The sequence below is a fragment of the Eriocheir sinensis genome, chromosome 28 (genome assembly GCF_024679095.1).
Source record: "Eriocheir sinensis breed Jianghai 21 chromosome 28, ASM2467909v1, whole genome shotgun sequence".
Taxonomy (NCBI): Eukaryota; Metazoa; Arthropoda; class Malacostraca; order Decapoda; family Varunidae; genus Eriocheir; species Eriocheir sinensis.
Genome location: NC_066536.1, coordinates 10770792 through 10789196, shown reverse-complemented (window position 1 = coordinate 10789196; position 18405 = coordinate 10770792). Strand labels below are relative to the sequence as shown.

Genomic DNA, 18405 nt, shown 5'->3' with positions numbered 1-18405 from the left:
TTTTTATCTCAGAACAGAGGATGAGGCATAACTGAAGCAGTAGCACAAATTAATGTTCTGATGCGAGAAAGTCAGCGCTCTACCTATTCCGCCAATCAGTAAAGCAGGCAGAGGGGGGGCATGGGGTGCTTGATTCTTTATATATATATATATATATATATATATATATATATATATATATATATATATATATATATATATATATATATATATATATATATATATATATATATATATATATATATATATATATATATATATATATATATATATATATATATATATATATATATATATATATATATATATATATATATATATAGATAGTGGTGTTCTTAGACGCTTTTGCTCACATAACTATCTCCAGAGGTCGAAAAGGAGATCAGTCGGGTTCTAGTGAGAGTTTTTGTAGGTCCATGGCACAGAAAAGAAAGGTTAAACTACCACTAGGATCACTAAACTACCCCTAGAAATGCCCATAACTCCTACGCCGAAATGTTTAAAAATACCTCCCATAGTCATAAGTTAACAGATTGTCGTACTCATAACATTGTACTTCTCGGTTTCATACCAAAAAATGTCATACCCACACAACTTACGATATTCAATTCGTTATATATTGTCAGGACCGTTAATCGTTAATGTGTTTTAGTTTTGGCAGTCGTTATGTGTCACAAACCGGAAAATACATTGTGCTGTGTACGACAAGAAGTGTGGAAACTGCACAAGTGAACTGAACTGAACCAACGCCTGCGCAGTGAGGGTTGAACACTGAGGAGGCCACTCGGACCAGAGGCATGGCGAGCACGGGCCGGACGCTCTTCAACGCATCCCTGACGACGAAGCGCAGAGATTTGTCATCATGGCGGTGAGTATGCAGCTTTTTATCATACTCCTGTAATGTAAGGTGTATCGTTGGGCGTCACGGGCTGGAGGAGGCTGGGCGAGGTGATGTGCGTGGCTGTGGAGTGTCCGGTGCTGGTTGTCGCATATTTTTTCTTTCCCTCCTACACCTTCATCGTCTTTATGCAAGCTCATTATGACCGATTCGAACTAATGACTTGGCTGACCCTGACATATTAAACTCGCCATATAATGTACGCCTAACAAGGGCATAGCTCGTTCCGTGCTTATCAAACTAGTAAGTAAAACACAATGAGGTCCGAATCCGCCATTGGCTCGAACCGTCCAGGAAGTGGTTCGAACTAGCCTGGGTCGAATGAATAGCGGTATCTTCCTACCTGTTGTTTATTTTCCGTGGACGCTTTTCAACCCGTATGGCCTCCACGCAGCACCCAATGATGGTGCTGGTATTACCCCTTGCCACACTGTTTTACGTTTGAGATAGTTGATAAATCCGCATGTTCGTCTCGCGAGCTTCCATATGAGCTGCAGATCGAGGTACCGTTTTCGGGACGCTTAAACCCTCCTTATGTTGGTAAGTGTAATAATAGTTGATGGTATACGTTTCACACCCTCAGTGTGCTGTTATTAACTTCACAGCTGTAAACTAATTCAATTAACTGAATAGTATTTAATGTGCATTACTAAAAGGGCTGGTTTTTGCCTTAATTGTCTAGCCTCGAGGTTCGAAGGTAGCACCAGATTTTATGATGTGGCCTACCGTTTTTTTTTTTTTTTTGTCTTGTTTCATCTGCATAGAGACATCCAAAGTACTGCAGTCACTACAATGCTGTATTGTGGTATTTTTAAGACGAAGATTTCGAACAGTCAGTGTAGTCACTAATTTTTATATTCTAGACACACTCGAGGTCACTCTGTCATGCCCCGGGATTTTATTTTTCTGTTTTTCTATTTTCCTACACGTCCTCTGCGTGTATCGAAACACACGAGAAATTAATCAAGACAAAGTGAGGGTATTCGCCGGCTGCCTGGGATTGAACCCGCGGCCACTCCTTTACCGAGTCGGCCAAAGAGACACCCCACTGGCTAAGTGGGTTATGGGAGGCTCGTTCATCAGGCATAGTCGCCGCACTACAACTCTACGTGCGTGTGCGGAAAGCTTAGAGCTGTAGCTCTTTACCTTTTTACTACCACCACCACCCTTCTATATATAGGAATTGATTCTTCCCTCCATACCCCCTTTTGCATATATGGTTAAAATTCCCTACTAGATTGAAAAAAAATGGAAGGCCTATGTAGATTATAGAAAACTACAAGTTAATAAAAGCAACATTTTTACATAAAACTACAATAAGGTACACACACACACATGCGCGCGCGCACAATGTTAATCCCCAATTAAGACATTCTGGTCTTGCAGGAGGATGAACAGCCATCACCATGCATGACCTTCCAGAACCCTACCAACCCCGGAGGTAGCCTGCACCACTGCAGCCTCCAACCAGGCTTCTAATATCTCCTGAATGCATCTCTCGATATGTAGACATCAGCATCTCAGTCTGGCCCTCATAGAGGTGAGTCTAGCCATCAGCACTGGGATGCTAGTGGGTGGGTGGGTTCCTTTTGGGATTGTAGTAGTAACAGTAGTAGTTGTAGGAGAGAGAGAGAGAGAGAGAGAGAGAGAGAGAGAGAGAGAGAGAGAGAGAGAGAGAGAGAGAGATGAAAGGAAAGTAGCACAGAATAACTTTAAAGCATGAGAACATTAATGGATAATTTAAGATTGGTTGAAAGCTAGCCTACTGTGAAAATGGTAATTGGAATAATGGAAGTGATACCAGAGGTGTCCAAAAGAGATGGATAAGGTAGCAAGAATAAAGAAAGGGATGGATGACAAGAGATGGGTAAGACTGGTGAAGGAATCAGGCAAAGAAAGCAAACTAAGCAAGAAGGCAAAAAGTGATGTATAGGAGCAAGAGGAGAAGAAAGATGTAAGGCTCAAGGATGCAAAGAGATGAAATGTGGGAAAGAGAGAAAATAAGTAAAGTAAGGGTAGTGTGTGTGTGTGTGTGGGTGGGTGTGTGTGTGTGTGTGTATTTACCTATTTGTAGTCTACCAAGCCTGAGCTAAGCTTTAATAGTCCTGTCTCCATATCTACATTTATCCAGCCTTTCCTTCGTTTGTTGGACACTGCTAGCCTCCACCACCTCTTCCCGCAAGCTGTTCCATGTGTTAACACTTCAATGTGGAAAACTATACTTTTTAAGTCAACACTTCAATGTGGAAAACTATACTTTTTAAGTCACTCAAACAGGTTTCTTTATTAAGTTTCTTCCTATGTCCTCTCAGCCCCTGTGTTCTTGCAGTTAAGAAGAGGTCATCTCCATCCACCTCATCAAACTTATTTACCAACTTACCTATACAGCATGATAAGATCACCTCTCTCCCTTCTTTGTTCCAGTGTAAGAAAGGGTAGTGTGTATTTACCTAGTTGTAGTTTTACAGGGCCTGGGCTTACGCTCGTGTGGTCCCATCTCCGTATCTGTGTTTGTCCAACTTTTCCTTAAAGATTTGCACACTCTTTGCCGATACTACATCCTCACTTAGTCTGTTCCAAACCTCTATATTTCTTTTTGTCTCTCAAACATCTTCCATTCATCAATTTCTCAATTTTTTACTGTGTCCTCTTGTGTTCCTGGTGTTTATTCCTTCTTTTAGTAGTAACTCCTCATTATCTTCTTCTTCCATTTTACTGAATAATTTATAAATTTGTATTAGGTCTCCCCTTTCTCTTCTTTGTTCCAGTGTTCGTAGGTCAATTTCCTTTAATTTTTCTTCATATGTCAATCCCTCCAGTTTCGGAACCATTTTTGTTCCCATCCTTTGTATTCTTTCTAGATTTTTTGTGTTTCTTCATATAAGGAGACCAAACCACCTCTGCATATTTCAATTTTGGTCTAATCATAGTGGTTATTAACTTTTTCATCATATCCTTATCCATGTAGTGGAATGCTAATCCTACATTTCTCACCATTTTATAAGTTTGCCCCCTGCTTTACCTATACTATTGTTGTGTATTCTTCATCATGTCTGTGTAGTGAAATACCACTCCTGTCAACAACTGAGTGGAGAACAGAGCAGGAAGAATACAAAGTCATGTCGACTATGGTCCATAATCACTGAGAGCAGTAACAGTAATAGAACAGGAAGAGTACAGAAGTAACAAACCGTATCATCTACTGTAGTTGTTCATTCACTTACAGCTAGATCCATTATTTCCTAGGCAAGTAAGTAAGGATGCTGCTAACTGCCTGTAGGAAGGCGGGGTAGGTGCACAAAATATATATTACGTAGCTCATGTTATACAAGATACGAGTAGGTAAATTTTGTTATTATTAAAGCAGTGGTTGTGCAGCTATAAATTTATTTCAAACTTGATAGGGTGGAAAAATGAAATAATTCTGGTGAGAAGTAATGAAATAATTCTGGTGAGAAGTTAAGAGAATAACAATGTTAATACCACCTTATACAAAACCTTCCTTGTCTAAAATATGAAACTACCATCATATTCAGAATAATTTTATGTAAGAGACCAAATGTTATATTTTAAAATGGATTCCATAATTGCTGCGAATTTGGATAAATAAAAGGTGGTATAAACAGTAATGGTTATTCTCAGATTTCTACTCACGTTAATTACTGTTTTCTCACCTCGTCATGTTTGATGATAATTTTATAGCTATACAATCACTGCTTTATCTAATAATATTAACAAAATTTACCTATTTTCTGTAACTGATGATTTAACAAATATTTTGTGAACCTACCCTGCCTGCCAACTAGTAACTAAGGTATCCAACTTCAAGTGAATGGACAACTATTGTAGATGATACGGTGTGGCACCTTTACTCTTCCTCTTCTATTATTGTAGTACTGTCTCAGTCATAGGCTATATAGTAGATATGATTTTACAATTCTTGTTACTGGTCCAGTAAAATGCATTTCCTGCCGTTTTTGGCAGTATTAGTCAAATACTTCAAAGACCCTCCAGAAGACCACTGCAAGCATGTGGTTGTTTTAAATGAAACTATTTTAAAGAATATTAAATATATTCTTAAAATGCTCAGCTTCAGAAGTTTGCCTTGCAGATTTGTCCCACCACAATGTGCCAGACGTCTTCTCCATCCAGGCCAAATACCAAACAGATCTTATGAAAATGGTAAGAAGATACACCACTTGCCGTAGAGGTCTGATTGGGATTTTGTATCCGATTGATAATGGCGCTGCCAAATGGCTGTGATGAAGAATTTTCCTCATCCTTCCTTGGTGAACATGGTAACTCTTGTCTCCCGGAGATGTTTATTACCCTGTTGATCCAGCAGTCATTGGGGATTTTGATGAAAAGTACTCACGTGAGATAGTCTCTGTTGTGGTGGGAGTAGAGTGACACCGTGACAGTCCGTGGGTGGCACAGTGGAGACTTGTGTGTGGCTGCCGACTCACCACCAAATGAAGTCTATTCCTCATATTATATTTACTTGAAACTACAATGTGAGACTTTACTTGGGGCTGCATAGTGAAGGGCAGGCCAGTAGCCTTCTTCCTTCACACATCCTCCTGCTTCAGTCCTCCTAAGAGGAGGCTATGGTCACTTGAATCCAGCACCCATGCACACACACATACACATGTATATTCACAGGTGATGCAGCCAGCTGACCATGTCAGCTGTGCATGTGTGTGTGCTGAATGCAAGTGGCCATAACCTCCTCTTAGGAGTACTGAAGCAGGAGGATGTATGGAGGAAGAAGGCTACTGGTCTGCCCTTCACTATGCAGCACCAAGGAAAGTCTCACATTGTAGTTTCAGGCAAATAGAACATGAGGGAGAAGTTTCAGCTGGTGGTGAGGGCGGCAGCCGCACACGGACCATCACTGGGTGCCACCTCCACTGTGCTCACTTCTTTACCACTCACAGATTGTCACGGTCTCCCACTCTACTCCTGCCACACACACTCATGTGAATGCTTTTCTTAAAAATCCCAATAGTAGTATTAGCAGGGTAATAATAACCTCCAGAAGAGTTACAATATCCACCAAGGGAGGAAGGGGAAAGTCTTCCTCACAATCATTTGGCAATGCCACCATCAACTGATTACACAATTTCCCCATTGGAGCTACAGGGAGTGGTGTATTGTAGTACCATTTTTAAGATCCTTGCCAGTACAGCTGACTCCTGGCAGGGTCCACATTGCACCATACCTGAAAAAAAAGCAGCAGTCAAATACCAATATGGACACAGCAACTCCCTCTACCATCTATTATGCCTCCAAAAAAGTACATTCAGCAAGAAACTATTGAACACCCATGGGTCCTTGGAACCAATAGACATGGTGTGAGAGTTAGGTTGGCACCAGTGGCAACCCAGACGCATCATGTCTTTGGTGGTGCATCTGTATGCTCAAATTAGTAAGGTACTCCTGGTGCCGGTTAAATAAATTTATATAATTATGATATACATTTTTTGTTGACATTTATTTATTAAATTATCCCTCAAATAATATCCTTCTTAGCATTGCTGCAGTCTAGACTCTAGAAGGTAAAATACTTGAATTACATTTTCTGTTATCCCTTATGACATGCTTTGTTAATATGTTGCAATAAAGGAGCTTTTCAAACTGCATAGAGCCCTATATCACTGGAAAGATAGCTCCCACGGCTTTACAAGTGGTAGTCTCAAGACAAGCATTGAGAATGATGACAAAGTGACAAGTACAATAAGTTTTAAGGAGATAACCCAATTAATGATGAATCTGAATGACCTTCCAGCTTCTGTCTACTGCCACTGGGATTATTGGACTTATACTGTTGTTTGTAGATAAGGAACAGAGAAAAATACTGGGTATAACAGTGAGTAAGCGAGCATCATGGATTAGAGAACAGGCAGAGGTTGAAATTTTAATGACTCAGGAATAAGAAATAGACTTGGGAAGGTCATATTATGCTTAGAACTGTTAACAGATGGACGATGAAAGTAAATGAGTGGTAGCTAAATTCTAAAAAAGGTAAGAACAGGCAAAGGATGAGGTGGAGATGAAATTAAAGCATTTACTGCAACAGGATGGAGTACACTAACATTGGGAGAGGTCTTCGTCCTGCAGAAGACTCGTAATGGCTGAAGGTGATTATAGGGAATCACAGGCTAGGTTGTTTGGTAAAGAAAAGTGAATCTACTTTAGTCTTCTAAATTTAACAAGCTTTGATTTCGTCAAAAGAATGAAGCTGGGGTGACCATCTGAAGTAGATACCTTTTTCAATGTCTACATGTCTGCGGTGGAGAAAGATAAAGAGCACTGCCATAGATTACATTGTGCCTCGATTCTGAGTAGACACTTATTACCTGAGAAAGAAATGGGGATGAGTCAATGTTTCAGAGGAAAAGGAAGAATTGATTGCCTTCCTGCCACAGCCACAGGGAATTCCAGAGGGAACAGGGCATCACTTCAATTAGCTGCTAGACATTATCATGTAACTCAGCTGACATATGCAGGCAACAGACCTGTGATTCCATCTGGAGACTCCATCAGCATTTAGCACTTGAGGTTCATATTGATGTGGTTCATGGCACCAGGGTGATAACTTGGCTTAAGTGGGGACTTGGGGAATTGAGGGATGAACTCTCAGCTTCAGGTACCCGTTTGTCCAGTCTGAAAATAGTGTTTTCATCATGCCATGTTACTATTACTTCACATCTATATGGTCAGAAGCAGCAGCTGGATAAAAGAATCGAGTACAATTATTACCACCCGCTCTTCATAGTGTGTACTACTTTAAATTTGGCTCTGCACTAGTATTAACTTTGCTGCACACCAGGCTTGCAAGGAAGGTGTAAGTGACATTACTCACCTGAGTGCCAGCAATATAATGTACTAGATTTAACCACAAACATGTACAAATAAGTAAAAACTGCTATTTCTGTCCATTTAGATTGTTATAGAATAAAAAAAAAAATTATCACTGCTCGGTTGAGAAAAAAAACCCTACAAATCCAATGAGCCAGTGAACCGAGCTCAACACGATACTAGGACATGCAATAAATGTTGATACAACTTACAAGGTCATTGGACACTGTCTTTCAGAGAATTCGGATAAAAAGTTACAATATCTAGCATGTACACATTGCAACAAAGGTTGCTACAGCTTACAAGGTCATTAATCACACTCAGAAAGATCTGATGATATTATCCAAATTTTAGTACTTAAATTGCATCAAGTGCTGGCAATTAAGTAGGCTATAACTGAGCCTTTTAGAGACACTAAAATACTATGTCAAGAAGATCTGATAATATGCTACACTTTCTGGTATGTAGCCTGTAGTATCTATGTAATTAACAATACCTTGTCTGAGCTTGTATTCAAATGCATTTCCTCAAGGGACATGGGTCTGCCATCAGCCTCCTCATGTGACTTTTTTTTTCACAATAAATTAAGATGTCTTTTACAAGTTTGGTGTGCGGACTAAGCCAACTAAAACCTTTCATGCAATTGTGTAATTTTAATCCAAACAATATATCAGGCTACAGTAGAAGCAAATATTGCTAATCTAAAATTCCACGAATGGGTATTTCTTAGCCCAATTAGTGTACAGAATTATATGAAAATATAACATTAAATTTAGGTGAAGGCCCAAGCTATGAGGAACTTGGCAATACATAAACAGACCCATGTAGTGAACCAAATAATAGTAATGTATCTCTAAATCCATCCAGTTAGCAATTGAAATGTCTGAAAAGAGCAATTTGTGAAGGAAATGGCTACCAGAGTGATGAATAGGACATTAAAATCGACCGGCGTAAGGTGGGCGAGGCGACGCGCCCCCAAGATGACAGTGTCAGTAGTCTGCTGGGTGTGACTTTACAATCCAAAAAGCAGCTGTTGAGGAAATATTAATACAGCAATGAAGATTTAAAAAAAAATATTGAACTTATGATGATATTGAAGGTATAGCTTATGACCGTCTGGGGTGGCGTCGGTGGGTGAGTGAAGCGAGGCGCCTCTTGGCGTGTGCTTCCCGTTTGTTTGATTAGGCGAGTTACATTTCCTGTCACAAAGCTCCACACAACCCTTGACCCAGCACTTCACATCCACCACCTGCCGGGCCCCACGTGCAAGATAATCCTAGAGACGGAAGATCAGTGGCTGGCTAGGGTACCAAGAAGACCAACTTCTCTCAGGACTCACGAAGTAATGGGAGGAGGTGATAAGTATCACCGGGTGAGCCCAGGCAGACTACCCACCGTTTGCCCTGAACAGCCACGTTGAGTTAAAAAGCCTCCTTTTTTCACCCTTACCAATACCTTGCCTCAACAAAACTACTATTTCCTTACAAGAACAATATCTTCATGTAATATTAAGTAAAGCTACGACACGGTTTCAACAATATATGAAAACGAGCCAAGTTTGCGAGACTCCACCGCCGCCAGCGTCCAAATGCAATACCATATGAACCGAGCGCCGCGTTGGACTCGTCCATGTGAAGCATAGGAATCCCCCTTCGTGAGGCATGCGAAGGAAACGATTACCGTTTTTTTTTCAAGCTGGATTAAAATCAGAAAAGACAAGCACAGATGGGACCACTATAAAATTAACCTCACTGAACGCAAGGAGTCATCATCAAGAAGTATTTTAACTGTTTCACTATCGGACTCCATAAAAATACAAGGTCGTATGGTCGGGGTGGGTGGGTGGGGGGAAGAGAGAGAGAGAGAGAGAGAGAGAGAGAGAGAGAGAGAGAGAGAGAGAGAGAGAGAGAGGTATAATTGCTGTTTCAGACAATACAAGGCACGTAGTTAAAGTCGTCCTCATATAAAAGGTCCGATCATTTCCAGTATATCTAACCTCTACATCTCCCGTCAGAAATTAATAATAACGTCGCTCAAATCCACTTTGCCACCAGGACCCCTAGTTTGTTGTGGATAGGGGAAAAAAAGATAAGGAGCACTATTGCCTTAAACTTCAATTTCACCAACATTCCCCTTATGATGGCTTAGGGCTCTGGATTGTTTCCTTGCGACCTAATTTGCGTGGCTTCCCCAAAAGATGTTACAAAGAGAGGTAAAGATTCGTATTAGGTCCGTGCCAGTATCTCATGATCTACTTTATGAAACATCACTATCTCTTCATATATCTTTTCTACAAACCTTCAACAGTCATGGAAACGCTTTGAAAATCCAATTCAAGGACTTTTTTTTTACTCTTGAAAATAGGGGATAATGTTTACGAAAGCGCGTCGCCTCCTCTAGCGACGCTGCAGCCGCCGCAGCCGCAAAATAGCTCGCAGAGGACTTAGGGTCGGGGAGCATATTTAAACTACTCCAACCGAACTTTACGACCTACTAACGGGGGGGCTGCGCCCCCCTCGACCCCCCCTTCTAACCAGGGGGGGCTATTTTCAAGAGTAAAAAAAAAAGTCCTTGAATTGGATCTTCAAAGCGTTTCCATGACTGTTGAAGGTTTGTAGAAAAGATATATGAAGAGATAGTGATGTTTCATAAAGTAGATCATGAGATACTGGCACGGACCTAATACGAATCTTAACCCAAAGAGGCAACCGATGTGTTCCAATAAAAAAAAAAAAAAAAACACCGCACATCACATTTAACCACAAATGCAGGTAATGCACTTAACTAGGCTGATGACTCTTAACACGGTTCCTCGTTTCACACACACAAAAAATGGCAAAAGTATTTCAAGCGTTATCTTACCAGCCGCAAAGCTCCACACGATCCTTGAACCTGCACTGCTCATCCGCTGCTTGCTTGGCCCCACTTACAAGACGGAAGATCAGTGGCTGCCTTGAATACCCTGCAGGCCTACTCCTCTCAGGGCTGACGAAGAAAGAATGGGATATTAGTACTACAAGGAGATTAATGCTTGTTGAGCCACATTAAGAAGTTACGTATACTTTCTCATTATTTAATTGTCGTCCTTACTAATATCTTATCTAGAGAGTATTGTCATTTCCTTGAACGAACAATATCACCATGTAGTGTACTCTAATCAACCTGCGACACCTGATAACATTAAGGACACAGGAAAATGAGGAGAGTTTGGTTCACGTGACTCACCTCCACTGCAGCCAGCGTCCAAATGCAGTAGTACCAGGCGAAGCTGATGAACCGCGTGCACCGTGTTCGAGTCCTCCATGTGAAGCATTCGAATCCTCTGCCTGAAGAATACGAAGGAAACTTGACAAACATATTTTTCTCAAGTTGGAGTAAAATTACGAAGATACAAGCATATAAATGAGGTTACATCACTGAAATAAGTTACTCAAAATGCAAAGTGACCATCAAAAAGTATATCTAACTACCTCACTACTGGAGTATAAAACAAGGTCGTTAGGCGGGGGGAGGGGGGAGAGAGAGAGAGAGAGAGAGAGAGAGAGAGAGAGAGAGAGAGAGAGAGAGAGAGAGAGAGAGAGAGAGAGAGAGAGAGAGAGAGAGAGAGAGAGAGAGAGAGAGAGAGAGAGAGAGATTTACATAGATTTACATAGAAAATCAGACCACACAGACCCCATGGTCCAGACTTGGTGGTCTGTCCTTAAACCTAAGTGATTTTACATTAATCAGAAGACTCCAAAACGTTGCATTTCTACTCTAGTTGATATTAAGTTGAAGGAAGTGACGGTCGAACTTATTTTTGAAGGAGTCAATCGTGTTACACTGGACCACTGACGGTGGAAGCTTATTCCATTCTCGCACTACAACGTTGGTGAAGAAAAATTTGGTGCAGTCTGAATTTACTTGTCTACATCTGAGTTTTACGCCATTGTTCCTCGTGCGCAGAGTGTCATCGATCATAAACAATGTTGATCTGTCTACATTCGTGAAACCATTAAGTATTTTAAAACATTCGATCAGTTTTCCTCGGAGGCGACGTTTCTCAAGAGAGAACATGTTAAGGGTAGAAAGCCTTTCTTCGTAGGATTTGTTGCGCAAGGAAGGGATCATTTTCGTTGTCCGACGCTGAACACCTTCTAATTTAGCAATATCCTTTGCATGGTGGGGGGACCAAAACTGTACCGCATATTCCAAGTGGGGTCTGACTAAACTGTTGTAGAGCGGGAGTATTACATCTTTATTCTTGAATACAAAGTTTCTTTAAATGAAGCCCAACATTCTGTTCGCTTTATTTGCTGCATCGATGCATTGCTGTGAGAATTTGAGGTTTGACGCGATTTTGACCCCCAAGTCTTTGACGCATTGAACGCTTTTGAGTTTAACGCCGCGCATTTCGTATTCGAACTTCTTATTCCTCGTTCCAACTTGAAGGACCTGGCACTTATCTAGGGTCTTTTCCGTTTGGCGTACAGCGCTAAAAGTAATTTTAATATAGATTTTTCTATGTATTTTTGTCCGTAGAATCAGAATATCACATTATTTTTTTGGAGAAATTAACAGTTTTTGAGTTATTTGCCTTTAAAGTTATTTTCTTCCTATCTATTACTGAAGGAATTCAAACTTTAAAAAGTCGTAATATTCAGTATTATATACAATTTATGGATCTTTTCCGTTTGCAAACCTTCAGCAGTCATGGAAACGCTTTGAAAATCCAATTCAAGGACTTTTTTTTTACTCTTGAAAATATGGGATAATGTTTACGAAAGCGCGTCGCCTCTGGTGCTGGCCGCGGCGAGGCTGCAGCGGGTGTTGCGAGAAATACCTCCTCGCTGAAATAAGTCACATATACATGAGGGGGGGGTCCAGGGAGGGGCGTAGCCCCCCCTGGTTATTAGGGGGGGTCGAGGGGGGCGCAGCCCCCCCGTTAGTAGGTCGTAAAGTTCGGTTGGAGTAGTTTAAATATGCTCCCCGACCCTAAGCCCTCTGCGAGCTATTTTGAGGCTGCGGCGGCTGCAGCGTTGCCGCGGCCAGCAGAGGAGGCGACGCACTTTCGTAAACATTATCCCCTATTTTCAAGAGTAAAAAAAAGGGAGAAAATAACTTCAAAGGAAAATAACTTAAAAACTGTTCGTTTCTCCATAAAACGGTTGTCATATTCGGATTCTACGGACAAAAATACATAAGAAAATCTATATTAAAATTAATTTTAGCGCTGTACGCCAAACGGAAAAGATCCCTTATCTACGTTAAAGGGCATCTCCCATCTATCCGACCAAGCTGAAATTTTGTGCAAATCCTCTTGGAGGCTTTGCCTGTCTTCGTCAGTGAGAACCAAGTTACCAATCTTTGTGTCGTCTGCAAATTTACTAATGCGGTTATTGAGTCCAACATCCACGTCGTTGATGTAAATAATGAAGAGCACTGGGCCAAGGACCGAGCCCTGAGGGACGCCACTAGTGACAGGCGCCCACTCTGAGTTAAATCCGTCAATCACTACTCTTTGTTGTCTGTTGCTCAACCAATTCGCGATCCATTGGTTTACTTGACCGTCAATACCTATTTGCTTTAATTTGTAAAGTAATTTATGATGCGGGACTTTATCAAACGCTTTCTGGAAATCAAGATAGACTACGTCCAGTGATTTGGTTACGTCATAAACAGTGAAGAGGTCGTTATAAGAGGTTAATAGGTTTGATAGGCAGGATCTTTTGTTTCGGAAGCCATGTTGTGAGTCCCCAATCAATGAGTGGCTTTCAAGGTAACTCACAATTTTGTCTCTAATTATGCCCTCAAGTAGCTTACCTACAACCGAAGTTAGACTAATGGGCCTGTAATTACCTGGTACTTTTTTATCTCCTTTCTTGAAAATTGGTGTCACGTTAGCCTTTTTCCAATCTGAAGGGACGATGCCTTGTCGCAAGGACATATTGAATACGGTTGTGAGGGAGGAGAGTATTTCGCTCTTTGTTTCTTTAAGCAGAGTTGGATATACTTTGTCAGGTCCAGGACTTTTATTTGTTTTAAGTGAATGGAGAGCTTTAAGGACTTCATCGGTTGTTATTTCAAAATTAGGCAATGCATGCTCGAGATTTACAATAGTACTGGTGTTGGTGGTAGCGAGAGGAAGACTGTTAGTATTAAACACCGAGGAAAAGTAATTGTTTAAGAGGTTTGCAATGTGTTGGCTGTCAGTCACTAGTGCACCGTCGCTGTTTGTTAAAGGTCCAATACCACTTTTGATCGCCTTTCTGTTGTTTATGTAACTGAAGAAAGATTTCGGATTATTTTTACAGTTGGCTGCAATATTTTCTTCATATCTACGCTTTGCCTGACCTACTAGTCTTTTTACTCGTCGCCTGGCATCATTATAAAGTCTAATGTTTTCGGGCGTGCTTTGTTCTTTCTTTAACCTGTAAAACAATTTTCTCTCACTGACTGATTGTTTAATTTCGCTATTAAACCACGGTGGGCTTTTATTAGTGTTAATTCGCTTCTCGCACAAGGGGACGAATGTGTTCTGCTGAGTGAGTAAGTGATTTTTAAGGCTTAGCCAGGCTTCCTCTACGTTGCCGTCATCTGATAGTTGTATTTCTGTTAGTTTTTGTCGGATTTCTACGAAGTTAGCTCTTTTGAAATTGGGCACCTTTACTTTATTTTCAGTCACTAATGATTGAGCTTTAATGTCGACGCGCACTAATTTATGATCGCAAGAACCGAGGTGTCCTCCTACCGTGACACTACTGACTAGGTTATCTTGGGTCGTTATAACAAGGTCGAGTATATTATTTTGACGAGTTGGCTCAGAAACCATTTGGCTTAGATAATTTTCTTCTAGAAATTCGATCATTCTATGTGACTCGCCTTCTGTACCTGACAGTGTCGCCCAGTCGATATGGGGGAGGTTAAAGTCTCCTAATATCAGTGAGTCGCTGTTATTAAGTGACTGCCTTAAGACGCTGTACATTTCAAGGTCGTCATCGAGTGATTGCCCGGGAGGTCTGTAGGTGACAGATATATTTAAATTGACTTTTGCAATGTTTACTCGCACGCACAAATGTTCAACGTTACTGTTTCCCAGTGTTTTGTCAGTGGGTTGCAAATAACTTTTGACATAAAGGGCGACGCCACCGCCTCTACGGTTTACACGATCTTTGTTGAAGAGTCTGTAGCCATCTATGTTGTATTCGGAACTTAAATCAATATTTGTGGTGTCGATAAATGTTTCGGTTATAGCAATTATGTCAAAATTTTCTGTTAAAGCAAGACATCTCAGTTCATCAAATTTGTTTCTTAGGCTACGTGCATTGAAACTAAGGATTTTTAAGTTATCTAGAGGCTTGGTAATAGAGGTGGTGGTACTTGCGGGATCACGGTTACGGGTTTGTTGCGATGCACAGCGTCTATTTACACGGGCGGGGTGGAGGGACGTGGCCGTGACTCGTTTTTTGCTCGGATGACACGCACTGCTTCGTTGAGGAGCCTTCCGAGTCTGGCTGCCCTGATGGGGGGAGAGAGAGAGAGAGAGAGAGAGAGAGAGAGAGAGAGAGAGAGAGAGAGAGAGAGAGAGAGAGAGAGAGAGAGAGAGAGAGAGAGAGAGAGAGAGAGAAGGCAAACTAACAGATGGACAGACGGACGAGAAGACAGACAAATGACAAACACAAAAACACGGAACACACAAAAAAGTAGGAAAATCATTAAGAAGGACAACTATGATGGGAGGAAGAAACGAGAAAAATGAGAGAACGGTGTAAATAAAGAAGAAACCGAGAGAGCAAAAGGAAACGATTTAATGGAGCGGGAGAATGGGAAGCAAGGGAAGCGGAAACCATGAAGATATGTAATGAATATTTGAATGCGTTTGCCAAGGATTGCTTTCTCTTCGGAGGGAAAATAAGACCTGGAGAAAAGTTTCCTTCCTTCCAAAATGTTCACTTTAAGAATACCTTTGTTTTGCTACCTTTATGTTGACAGTAAAAATATTAATAATGTTTTATCATTATCCAGCACTTCAAGCATTCTCTGTGATCTTCCCTCAGTATCAGAGCCATTCGGCCTGTGTGGGAGGCTAAAATCCCAATAAAACCAGTGACACTGTTTTTAAGGCAAAATACTATAAATTTCAGGGTCAGCATAGAATGGAGTCTTGTCGGTGACGGAAGTAATGATTTAATATCCCCGAGTATTGACACACACGCACAGGTTTTGGACATAACTGTCTCTTGGTTTTCTATCAATAGGCTGTAAACAACTTTTAACATGAAGGGCACTTCCTTCACCCCGTACGGTTACCACGATGTCTGTTGAAGAGTTTAAAGCCATCTATATTATATTCCAAATTTAAATCAGTTGAGATGTGGCGAAAGTGTTACTCGTGGTTTTACAAGGTCTAAATCAATGGTTCCCAAAAAGGGAGGTGGAAATATCTGAAGGGGGGTGGGGGGGGGGGGTGAGGGGGAAGCATTAGAAGTAATTAATAACTTATTTTTTTTACAAAATATGAATGACAAATGAAGGCCTGATGTTGAGAAGCTGATATCCCTGACGAAGCACATCCATCCCATTAAAAATAACTGTGAAGAGAATGAACTATGGTTACTGGTGATGTTGATTTACCCTTCCATGTTGTGAAACAACTAAAACTGCTGAGTAAATTAGTTTACAAATGCAAGTTTTATTTGTAAAATACATGTTTGTTTTCAATTAGCAGCACACCAAATGCCGAGAAAGAGGTGTGTGTTCGCAGGTGTGTGGTGGTGGGGCTCGAGGGACTCACCTGGGAGCCAAGGGGGTGCCGGCCCGGAAAAGTTTGGGAACCACTGGTCCAAAAGGTGGACGCATGACATGGGGAGGGAGACACATTCGGGAGTTTTTTTAGAGGGGTCTGACAGACAGACAGACAAACAGACAGACTGACACTGATAGACAGGCAGACAGCAAAATCTAACATTTCAGCAAGAGTACCTGATGACAAGCAAATTATTTTTCGACAAGTAAAGAAAATACAGGAAAGAGAGCAACACGCGGCTGACAGAAACATGATTTTCGTCGCGGCACGAAAATGTTTCTCAACACAAAACAAAAAAAACAAACAGAAGCCTCATCAGCCTTGCATGACAAACACGAAACAGAATAATAGAAAAACAAAAACGTTAAAACAGACGCTAAAATTATACCATTCCAAGCCACCTCGATGCCAGAGTTGCATTGACGCGACACCCGAGGGCGAAACACACATTGCACGTGTATTTATAAGTCGCCCTCGGGAGTGACAGGTGAGACAATCAACACCAGGTAAGCCAATGAAGTCAATTAGGTGAAGATGATCTCTCTCTCTCTCTCTCTCTCTCTCTCTCTCTCTCTCTCTCTCTCTCTCTCTCACACACGAGCAACATATAAATTCTTTTGCCACGTAGTACCAATGCACACAAAATATATAGGTCTATTTTCTATAACTTACCAATGACTGAGTTCATGATTTTACTTGAAAAATATAAAAGGAGGGATCGAAGAGATGAGGTGCAAACTGTCCTCCGTTTTCTTTACACTTTCTCGTCCTGTCGCCACTTGGAAAGGTAAACCATACAAAAAATATGCACACTCGGAACCAATAATATTTCGATTCTGCGCATAAATCATAGGAAAGTTCTTATTCAGTAAAGAAAACATGGAGAATAAAAAGGAGCTGCAGTACGGAATTTGGAAAAAAAAAATCAAAATACAGGAGCAGAAAAGAAAAGAAAAAAGAAGAGAAAAGACTCGTGACAGAAGAGCAGTTACAAAGACAGTACCTCGCCCCACCACCTGAAGAGAACAACTGAACTGAAATGAACACCATCCTATCTATTTTGAAGGCGTTGAAGCGATACGGGACCAACCCATTTAGAAAAAAGAAAAAGGGCTGTTATCCTTACATCAGCAACATAAATAACAACAACAAAAATAGCGGAGTTGAAATTTAACACTTGTCTGCTCGTCGGATTGTGTGCTTCTCTCACCGCCTCCCAGTCACTGTTTCCTGCGTGAAGAGAACTTATATTACAGACATGCAGTTTCTTCCCTCTTGTTCAGCTCTCTTAATTAAGTAGTCTCCTTCTAGTACAACCGCTGAAGGGATTACATGAACTAATTTTCCTGGACGACTTTTCTCCTTTGCACCAAGTTCCGAAAGAGTTAGTGAATCTCAGCGAGCAAGTGAGGATTCAAAGGCTTCGTTCAGTCTCTCTCTCTCTCTCTCTCTCTCTCTCTCTCTCTCTCTCTCTCTCTCTCTCTCTCCTAATTGTTTATGCAAGTCGCAATAATTATCATCAATTCACAATTTGTAGGAATTTTACTGCTGTCACATTTAGCGTCTAATTGCGGGTTGGAAAGATAATATAATTTCTGTGTGAAGAGACTGGTGGATAGGGGAAGGGATAGTGAAGGGAATGGTGGATAGTGGAAGGGATAGTGAAGGGACTGGTGGATAGTGGAAGGGATAGTGAAGGGACTGGTGGATAGGGGGAGGGATAGTGAAGGGAATGGTGGATAGGGGGAGGGATAGTGAAGGGAATGGTGGATAGGGAAAGGGATAGTGAAGGGACTGGTGGATAGGGGAAGGGATAGTGAAGGGACTGGTGGATAGGGGAAGGGATAGTGAAGGGACTGGT

General features: G+C 41.2%; 2 long non-coding RNA genes across 5 annotated transcripts; one reads left to right on the top strand and one right to left on the bottom strand.

The window, feature by feature from the left end:
- The first annotated feature begins 541 nt into the window (after window positions 1–541).
- LOC127004498 (uncharacterized) lies at window positions 542–5158 on the top strand. The gene is made up of 3 exons (XR_007757857.1): window positions 542–868; window positions 2285–2438; window positions 5010–5158. It is a non-coding gene; the product is annotated as an uncharacterized LOC127004498 (long non-coding RNA).
- Window positions 4952–10949, bottom strand: LOC127004497 (uncharacterized). Of its 4 annotated transcripts, none has more exons than XR_007757855.1 (4): window positions 10931–10949; window positions 10622–10744; window positions 7417–7564; window positions 4952–6119 (listed from the first exon to the last, which is right to left on the bottom strand). It is a non-coding gene; the product is annotated as an uncharacterized LOC127004497 (long non-coding RNA). The 4 variants fall into 4 exon arrangements; XR_007757854.1 differs by having other exon boundaries at window positions 10922–10940; XR_007757856.1 differs by lacking the exon at window positions 10931–10949 and adding an exon at window positions 10892–10910.
- Window positions 10950–18405: the final 7456 nt, after the last annotated feature.